Here is a 10,903-nt window from a genome sequence, read left to right as displayed (position 1 = left end):
TTGTAAAGCAAGTGAACCCCTCAGTGAAGTTAAGCTCTTTTAATACTCTTCCTTGATCATGTGATGTTATGCAGCCAGTACTAGTATCAGAATTCTAGACCCATCTTCAGTCTCTATTGGCAGATTTTAAAATTCTATATTATCAGCGAAGGCTGACAGATATTTCCCATCCTGTACAATGCAATATACATATCATTTTCCATATCGTTCTTTCAGCAACACCTATATGCAAATGCAAATGCAGTAAAGGAAATGAAAATTATTTTTTTGATAATTCATCACATTAAATCAACAGATTTCTGAAGTTCTGTAAGGAATAAAAGGGGTTCAGACATATCTTTTATATCAAAACATTGAAATTATATCGACATTTGAAAAAAAAATGCAGGCCCATCTACTGAATGATACTGAATACTAAGAATTTCAACTTCTCTCTAAAATTACCATGAAACGCAGTACTAGCAAATTTATTTTAAAATTCTAAAATTTCATTTGGTGCATCAATACTAGAATCACTAGCTGATTAAAAACAAAATGTTTATTAACCACTCATACTGTTACAGAATTCCAAAATTTTTAGGCACTGTGAATTTCTGAAAGCCAGAACAGTTACTGCTCAGTTCTAGTTAAGTCAAAGTCAATGTAAAAATCATGCAAAGTTGGATGTAAGTGATTGACTGAATTTATAGAATTTGAAGAAAACAAACAATATTCAAGCAGAAAATCCGCTTAAACAACAAAAATCCGAAAAAGAGCAAACACTAACCTCTAAAACATTGGATCAGGTGCCATGGAGAAATGAGATTCCCCTGCCTTTGGAACACACCCGCCGTGTCAAGCCTGGAAATTAACGGGAAGAAATCCGTCGATTATTCAATGTGTAAATAATTTTCTAACAACTAGTATGAAAAAATATTCAGTATTTACTGGCAAAAGGTGATTTCACCTATTTGAATAGATGATATTATTTATTGGAATAGGTGGTATCACCTACTCGAATTGGTGACATCATTTATTCGAATTGGTGATACCCCCTATTCTTTTTCCATTTTTGTCTTTTAACAATATTCTTAATTAATGATAGTTTTTGTGCTCATTTAGGTCATTGTATCGACCATATAACTAAAATTATGACTAAGCGAGGATTTAACAACTTTTTTGTCATTTAACTTACCTCGTTTTAAAAATTGTTCATACGAGAGTTATTTCAGAAATAATATCCTGAGCTCTATGACATACAACATAAATTACATTAATGACAGATGATAAAGAAACTTTTGTCAAAAAAAAATGAAAATACTAGTAACAACCTGAGTTATGTTTTAACGAGTAAAATGACGGTTTTACCGCAAAGTTTTTAATTGTTTAATATATTCAAATTTTCGCAAATATGGAATTTGAAATAAAAAATATTTGTACAGATGTATAAGGATGATTCAGACAGTCAGAATTTGGAACATTATAGAAGGTTATATTTCTTTATATTCTAATCATTTCTTTCATCATTTTCAATGATCAATGAAATTGGACAAAAAATTATATACCAATCCAGGCATCCATGTTTTGCATCATTTTCAATGAAATGAAACACTGAAAGGTTTTATAAAAGAGGGAGGAACCAGAATCAGGAATCAACTACTAATATCAAATTTCTTCATGACAGCGACCAAACCTAGAGGCCAAGAAGAGTAAAGGAGTTTCGGTGACAAACAGAAAGTAAATGTTTTGTCACGCCAACAACATTCGCCAGATCTTTCACCCTTTGACTCATTTCATTTTCCAAACTTGAAAAAAAAAATTACTCCAAGAAATCATTGGATTTGTCATATTCCAGTATACGAAGGGTCATACCCAAAAATGTGTTCTAAAACAATCAGAAATCGAATAAAAATGTTACTGACAAACGTTAGAAGAGAATATTTAAGTGAAATCATTAAGATTAAGTAATTGAAAAGAGTTTTGTTTCTTTCCAAACTTCGAGGACATTAATTATATATTGAATAGCCCTTGTATATGTAGAGCAAACTCTTGCGTGTCGTATCAATTAAAATTGGTTTGAAAATATTTTATTGTAATACAATTACAAAGGGATTAGGCACAAGTTCTGAAAAATTATAACGCCCTCTCCCTACATGTACATTAAACATTTATATTGTCACGGTTAAACATGCTATATAAATTATTCAGTATTTGCCAAAGTAAACAATTGATGCATTTTACAGATATGTATAAATACATACAAAGTTGAGAAAAAAAACATATATTTGGTACAGTAATTCAAGGAAATCTACCAGAATCCTTTATAAATGTTTGAACTAAAGAATATAAATGTTTGAACTAAAGAAATTAAAATAAATCAATTAAAATTAAAAGATATACCCCCCAGATGCAGGTGTTTTAATTATGCATCATGACATGTATCATGACTTTCGTGAATGGTCTGTGGCAATCTCCTCAAATTCTGAAAAATTTCTTTTAAAAAATAATTAGATTTATTTTTTTTTCCAAAAATTAGAATAGATCCCAACCTCTGATCTAAAATGCTTTTTATTAAAACAATGATTCAGAAGATATCAATCTTTTTTATAGCATGGTGGGATCATATGTATCTTTATTTATTTTTTAATTTTTTTCATTTATTTTTTTTTTTTTATATAATTTTTTTTTCCAAATGTTTTCAATTTCACAATTTATTTTTCAAAAATCAAGAATATTGCGATTTCTCAAAGTCTATTTTGCTTTACTTAAACCCTCAAAGGAAAATAATTAAAGGAAATGAACGCACTATCTTGGAATTTACTCATGTTTGAAAAGGGACATCGGAACTGGCCATATGTACAGGGTCAATTTTTAGATATATGTAACCTTAAAATACCTCTTTGAAATTGAACTGCCTCTCTGAATAAGAATTTGAACAACAAGCTAGTCCACTAATATTAAGAAAATATAAATGTTTTTGTGCTCTTATATATGCTTTTTTGCTCTTCTCGGACTTTTGCTGTTTTTGTCAAGTGTAGCTTATTGTCAATTTGTTTTGAGGCTTAAAAGCAATGGATTCAAGGTTAATTATTTGTGACGTGGATAACTTCATTTTTTTTATTTATTTATTTTTTTAAATTAATTGTTGAAATATTTTATACGTTGTCGTTTTCACTCATTTTTAAAAACATAGGGTGACCATTGAGTACATGCATATGTACTTAGGTTTTTTTTTAACTGTCAAATGCTTCTTAATAATAGCGTGAACTACCCTAAATTGATGCCTATCAAATTTGTTGTGTATCTTTAAGTCAATCAAACATCATAAGCGCGATATTTGATGAATTTTAGCAAACAGAATATTGGTTGTTGTTAGTCCTTGTCGCCAATAACGATAGCCATTTTTGATGCCCATCATATCATTATTGTTCATTGAAATCCACCTAATCATGTGTCTATAAAACAGACATTGGATGATGTAAATTTTACAAATTTCAGTGAATATTTCTGTGGGATTCTTAACAAGTTTTACATAGCAGCATTAATGAAGCGTTAAATTTCACTCTTGTTAACGGATTCTTTTCATTCATTTTTAATGCAGTGTCTCGAATAGTCCTTGTTTTCCAGCTTCTCACAATGAAACTATGAGATGAAAAGTGGTCATGTAAACTAAAGATTCAATAATGCGAGAAAGTTAAGCTAATTAATGTCATGTGATATCTGTGTTGTATGTCATAGAGTTCAGAACAATATTTATTTAACAGCCCTCGTATATTGGTTTTTGTTCAAATTCATGTATTAAGATAAAGTCATTTTAAAAAAAATGAAAACAATGAATTTCAATGCATTAATTTTATTCAATTAATGTATTTTATTTACAATATCAATTACCATGCGAAAACGTAAAATGTGGTTTGAAATACATTTAATTTTTACAAGTACATGAAATGTAATTAGATCAGTACTTAGTATGGGAATTTGTAACCTCACCCCCATTCAAGTAGTTGGAACTCAGATTAACGATTGCTGAATTAAAACTTTCACGAGTTTAAGTTACAAAAAACCATGAGAATTCAAAATACTTCCTCATTTCGGGGTTAATTTAAAAAAAGATAATTATAATTTCAATCAAAAAGGAAAGGGCGCGAAGTTCTATAACAATTTTCAACAACATTTGATACCATTGAGTTCTTGATTTGGTATAAAGAGATTATACCAAAAAAAAAATTAATTCGTATAAAAACATCTTAATTAAAGGAAATAGATTCTTATTATAATCAACCCGAATGTCTAAAGATCAATTAACACCATTGAACGATTCCGGTAATAATTGCAGAGTTCAATTTTTTAAACTGGTATTTTGAAGCTAATATATTTAGATTTTATACTAATAAATTTAATTTTTTTCCAATGTATTTTCTTGCATTTTTTTTTTTTAAATTCCTCTCTTTGAATTTCGACATAAACGCACGTGCGCAGGCACTTGTTTCTAAAATAAATTTTTAAGCCATGGTATAATAATGGTTAAAAAAATTTTCAGAAACAAGTGCGCATGCCTGTGCATAAACCCCATTCCAAAAAGAAATGAGTGAAAAAATCCTCGTAGTTTCCCTTCAGAAGTTCAATAAGCAATTAAAATCTTTTTGAAATATATCATACATATATACATGTACACGCAAAATTATTTTTCCTTATTTTGCTTTAATAGGTGGATCCAGCTGGGAAATAATGAACTTGTCAACTTTAGAAATATATGTGCTTTAAATACATGTTAATCATATATTTTATTAGCTCACCTGAGCCGAAGGCTCAAGTGAGCTTTTCTGATCAAAATTTGTCCGTTGTCTGTCGTCGTTGTTGTCGTTGTCGTCGTAAACTTTTCACATTTTCATCTTCTTCTCAAGAACCACTGGGCCAATTTCAACCAAACTTGGTACAAAGTATCCTTGGGTAAAGGGGATTTAAGTTTGTTCAAATGAAGGGCCACGCTCTTTTCCAAGGGGAGATAATCATGACTTTGTTCAAAATTAATGGCATTTTTAAAAAATCTTCTTCTCCAGAACCGCTGGGCCAGGAAAGATGAAACTCATAAGGAATCATCCTCAGGTAGTGTAGATTCAAGTTTGTTCAAATCATGACCTCCGGGACAAAGATGGGGCCAAAATGGCCGACCCAAGTTTTACATAGGAATATATAGGAAAAATCTTTAAAAATCTTCTTCTCCAGAACCACTGGGCCAGGAAAGATGAAACTCATGTGGAATCATCCTCAGGTAGTGTAGATTCAAGTTTGTTCAAATCATGACCTCCGGGACAAAGATGGGGCCAAAATGGCCGACCCAAGTTTTACATAGGAATATATAGGAAAAATCTTTAAAAATCTTCTTCTCCAGAACCACTGGGCCAGGAAAGATGAAACTCATGTGGAATCATCCTCAGGTAGTGTAGATTCAAGTTTGTTCAAATCATGACTCCCGGGGCAAGGGTGGAGCCAAAATGGCCGACCCTAGTTTTACATAGGAATATATAGGAAAAATCTTTAAAAATCTTTTTTCTCCAGAACCACTGGGCCAGGAAAGATGAAACTCATAAGGAATCATCCTCAGGTAGTGTAGATTCAAGTTTGTTCAAATCATGACCTCCGGGGCTAGGGTGGGGCCAAAATGGCCGACCCAAGTTTTACATAGGAATATATAGGAAAAATCTTTAAAAATCTTCTTCTCCAGAACCACTGGGCCAGGAAAGATGAAAATCATGTGGAATCATCCTCAGGTAGTGTAGATTCAAGTTTGTTCAAATCATGACCTCCGGGACAAAGGTGGGGCCAAAATGGCCGACCCAAGTTTTACATAGGAATATATAGGAAAAATCTGTAAAAATCTTCTTCTCCAGAACCATTGGGCCAGGAAAGATGAAACTCATGTGGAATCCTCCTCAGGTAGTGTAGATTCAAGTTTATTTAAATCATGACTCCTGGGGCAAGGGTGGAGCCAAAATGGCCGACCCTAGTTTTACATAGGAACACATAGGAAAAATCTTTAAAAATCTTCTTCTCCAGAACCACTGGGCCAGGAAAGATGAAACTCATGTGGAATCATTCTCAGGTAGTGTAGATTCAAGTTTATTCAATTCATGACCCCCGGGGCAAGGGTGGGGCCAAAATTGCAGACCCAAGTTTTACATAGGAATATATATGATAAATCTTTAAAAATCTTCTTCTCCAGAACCACTGGGCCAGGAAAGATGAAACTCATGTGGAATCATCCTCAGGTAGTGTAGATTCAAGTTTGTTCAAATCATGACCCCCGGGGCTAGGGTGGGGCCAAAATGGCCGACCCAAGTTTTACATAGGGATATATAGGGAAACCTTTTAAAATCTTCTTTTCAAGTACTTCAAAGCTATGATTAGTGATATTTATATGGAATCATCCTCGGGTAGTGTAGATTCTAATTTTTTCAAATGATGAATGCCCTGGGGGGGGGGGGGGTAAATTCAAGCCCGATGTGCTCAGGTGAGCGCTGTGGCCACTGGGCCTCTTGTTGATATATTTTACGAGCGTTCTTCGATGAATTAACGTATCGACAGCTGTCAATCACAACAAATTTTCAACCAATGCAATAATTTCGTTTATTCTGCGCGTTCAGTAAAAACTTGCTCCGCCATATGCTCCGACAAACACTCTCTGTGACTGTGGGTTGAGTGGTCGACAATAAACAAATTGAACAAATAAGTCTGTGATGGTTAAAAAAATATGCAGTTGGGGAACGTTCAATGCCCATGACAGGTATCCCGAAAGGGAATTATGGATGTTTCGGGAACGCCATGCTTTAGGACGCCGACGTTTCGAGACCTGACAACACATTTCGGGACTTGGGTTTATTCGTTTTGGGACTTCTAAATATTTTGGTCAGCTAATGAAATAAAACTCGTTTACTTGTTTGTTATGTTTATACATGTATACTTTCTTAGTTTGATGCACACACAAAAAAACCCTGTATAAATCCATGCACAGTATACACGGTATAGAGATTCATTTGACAGACTGTCTTTGCGTTAAAAATATGAATAATAGAATACATGTACATATCTATATATGATAGATAATTATGCTTAATCAGTCCGTAACACTTCTACGTATGTGCATGTTTTACCATCAAAATAATTGTCAAAATACATACACATTTTAAAAGAGAACTATACGCTTTTTGAGTTTTTAATTTCACATTTATCGTGTTGACTCGTGTCTGAAAGTTACCGGTTTTTATAACCAGTTATTATTACATATGCAGGATTAAGTTTATAAACTTTTTAATATTTTTCACTTTTTAAAAAAAAAAATTCGAATTAATCTACCCATTAAAAATGATTCTATTTTATCGCTAAAAATTATTTTTTAATTAACCCCCCCCCCCCCCCCACTTATTACTAGCTTTATCAAATTAATTAAGAACACCATCATGTATTGGCAAAATATCGAAATTATTTAATAACTTCATTTTTTATATAAAGACATATATTGTCATTACCGGTATTATAATCGATATGGTGTATCTGTAACGAATTAGTCCGACTTTGTTATATGAGGGTTGTCCCAGAAAAACACGAACTTTGTATATTAGATTTGTATACATAATATATATCTGACCAAAAATATTCAAAATCTTCATGCGCTACTATCTAGTATTGCTTAAAAGTGCACATTTTCCACCAGAACTTAAAGGTAAAGAAGAAAATTTTTTCCAGAGTTGATATTATCGGAGTCTGAGAGATTTATGGAACGACCATTTGATTCGGGAAGGGGAGAGGGGCTGGCGTTTTTTTTTTTTTTCAGAGACAGAGTCAGATTATTTATTGTCATGTCGGTGAAGGACGGATTATTTATTTCCAATGGGATATTATTTATTCTCCGCTTCACTGAAAAAGTCTAACAAGCCAAAAAAAAAAAGGGGGGGAACGCTGTCGACAACCCAAGATTATTCTGGAGGTGGTGTGTGCATATTATTTATTTTCTTCCATTTGAGGAAATATCATTTATTTCCAAAACTGATTCAACATTCAACTCCTTTATCAGCCAGACACCCCCCTTCAGAATCAAATGATCGTCCCCTTATAGACAGGAACTAAAAGCATGTCTTGGCAATGTCGTATGGGTTTTGTATATTATTGCTGATTTAATAAAAGTATTACCTTTTACATGCACCCACATTTGCAGTCGCAATGTGCTTCTGTCTTTTCGTCGACATGGATGTTTACAGTATGAGGGAACTCAGACTTTATCATGCTTCGATAAACTTTCCCAGAAAGGGATAATACGGAATCATTTTTTTAATATTTTAAGTGAATGAAATATATGAAAGCTTTTGTAAAAGAATTTGCCCTTTGTTTTGTCTCAAAGTGGGTTCGTATGGCAAATATTTTGCAGCAAAATCATCAGGAACTTCGGACAAGTCAACCGGCGTCGACTTATACTGAGTTACACGCTATGTTGATGATGTCGGAGCATCATAGGAGTTATCTCCCATAGCGCGATGGGCGGAGTTTGGCGAATGGCTTCGATCTGTGATGTCATACTTTTTTTTTCTTTTGCAAAATCTGTTATTAATTCAAATTCAAACCAAATAGAATTATATCTTTTGCAAGAATTCTCGTCAATAGGTGTATTGATAAACATTGTTTTGTAAAAGAATTTTTAAAAATGTGTATTTTCTTTATCATGTTTATTTAATCCATCTTTAAAAAAGCTGACAAGGGCAATAACTCCTTCCAAGATATTTTCATTCAGGCAATATTCTTGACGGTACTTCTTCATGTTCTTATGTTAATTTTTTTTCCCCAGATAATCAAAATTCTAAAATACCTCATAATATAGTAGCAGCAAAGTATTTCGGAACTTTCAGAATCTGAATTATGCATTTGAACCAATGTTTGCACAATTAATTTTTATAGCACTGTTTACAAAAATGTACAATGTTTTAATGACTATGTTAATATATATATGTTTATTCACCAATCAAGGGCCCACAGGGGGCATGAACAATTATTACAAAATGATAACATTGATTACAATTCTATATTAAGGATAATGTAACATGACTTGTGATTGTTTGACATTGAGAAGTGCATCACCACACTGGATCAAAAGCATAGAAACCATAGAATGATAAAAGAAAACACAATTAAATAAAAATGATAGATATAAGGTAAATTAAAAAAAAAATCTTGTAGTAATGGCAGTACTCTAATATAAAACTAGTGCATCTTGAATACAAAGGGCACCAGGGGATGATACCTCTACACAGCCAGTCTGGCAAACCTGTACCCTAAGTATTGAAGATGGTCATTCAAAAAAAAAAAAATCATTTAGGTATTAACAGAAATAGTAATTTCAATTAATATGTACTTAGCATATAATTAGAAACTTAATGCAGACTAATCTCTTGGAGTTAGTTCAATGGATATTTGACATATGCATACCCACATACACAAACACACACTTACTGTTACACAAATCCATGCATACAAAAATAATAATTTATATACAAATATATGTATGTATAGTATATATTATAAACATACACTTATTGTTACACATATCCATGCATACAAAAAAAATAATTTACACACAAATATATGTATATATATATAAACAAATGGTACTATCCTGTATAAATGTAAAGCTGTGATCTTGAAGGTAGCATACAATTAATGTAAAGAAAAGGTAACTTGGATACAGAGGGTACCAGGGGACGATGCCTCTGCACAGCCGATTATACTGGCAAACCCGTACTCTAAGTATTCAAGACACCCATTCTGACTTATTCTGTACATTTAAGAAGGGAATGAGGGGACACATTAAATTTAAAAAACAAAACAAAAAAAAAAACAAAAAAAAAAACAAAACAAAACAAAAAAACAAAAAAAAACAAACCAGGTTTACTAATACTTTTCATACTTCAGCTCTCATAATCATTTTACTGACTTGAATCAGTATTTGCACATCCTCATTAGTCATGAGCCAATTTAACTTATTTTCACTGTCCAAGTTGTGGAAATTCTTACAGGAATTGTTTATTAATTCATACAAGACTTTTCTTTCATCCTTAATGTGATTACATGAAAAGAGAAAATGTTTCTCATCATCAACTGTTTTGTTATTGCATCTATTGCAGTGTCTTTCTTCTCTAGGAATACCTATATATCGACCCCTTTCAATATTAAGTCTGTGAGCTGATATGCGAAAACGAGTAAAACTTCTCCTCTGCTCAAAATTCTTAATTAAATTAAGATACTTTTCTTGACCAAAATTTTGTTTAAAAGTGCTATAGCATCTCAGCTTTTTATCAGAGTGTGATTTAAGTTGAGAATTCCACTCTTGTATATAATATCTAAATAAACAATCTTTAAGTTCACGTTTGAATTTGTACATTTTGACTGAAGTTAAATCACGAATACCCTCGATATTGGTAATAAGAAAATTAATGGAGCTGTACCAAGTATATTTTAGCTTATGTATATCTCTTAGATGTATATCTTATATATAATATGGAACCTATTCATTTTCAGCAATAGTCTAATTGTTATAAATAATAACAATTTTAAATAAAAAATAAATGCAGTTTTTGTACTTTGAAAAAGATGGAAAGATCTTAAAGTATATTCTTATTTTTCTAATTAATGTTTGACAAATATGTTTTGGGTTTTGAAGATGAACATGCTTTGTTAATTTTCATAGAAAAAAAAATGAAAGAAAAATCTTTAGAGCTACAGATATGTAGAGAAAATAGAGAGAGAAAAAAAACAAAGGTAGAGAAAAGATATTGGGCATCCGAGAGAAAAAATAACGTTCCGATGCCGGGAATCGAACCCGGGCCGTCTGGGTGAAAACCAGAAATCCTAACCACTAGACCACATCGGATCTTACTTA

At 32.2% G+C, this 10,903-nt stretch overlaps 1 non-coding gene across 1 annotated transcript; it reads right to left on the bottom strand.

Moving 5' to 3' along the window:
• Positions 1-10,822: 10,822 nt before the first annotated feature.
• Trnae-uuc (transfer RNA glutamic acid (anticodon UUC)) lies at positions 10,823-10,894 on the bottom strand. Its single transcript has one exon. It is a non-coding gene; the product is annotated as a tRNA-Glu (tRNA).
• Between the last annotated feature and the right edge of the window lie 9 nt (positions 10,895-10,903).

The sequence above is a fragment of the Saccostrea cucullata genome, unplaced genomic scaffold (assembly GCF_032062105.1).
Source record: "Saccostrea cucullata isolate Sc308-1 unplaced genomic scaffold, CSIRO_AGI_Scuc_v1 ctg746, whole genome shotgun sequence".
NCBI classification, from domain to species: Eukaryota; Metazoa; Mollusca; class Bivalvia; order Ostreida; family Ostreidae; genus Saccostrea; species Saccostrea cuccullata.
The sequence above is the reverse complement of the archived record's forward strand: the minus strand, read 5'-3'. Positions and strand labels throughout refer to the sequence as shown.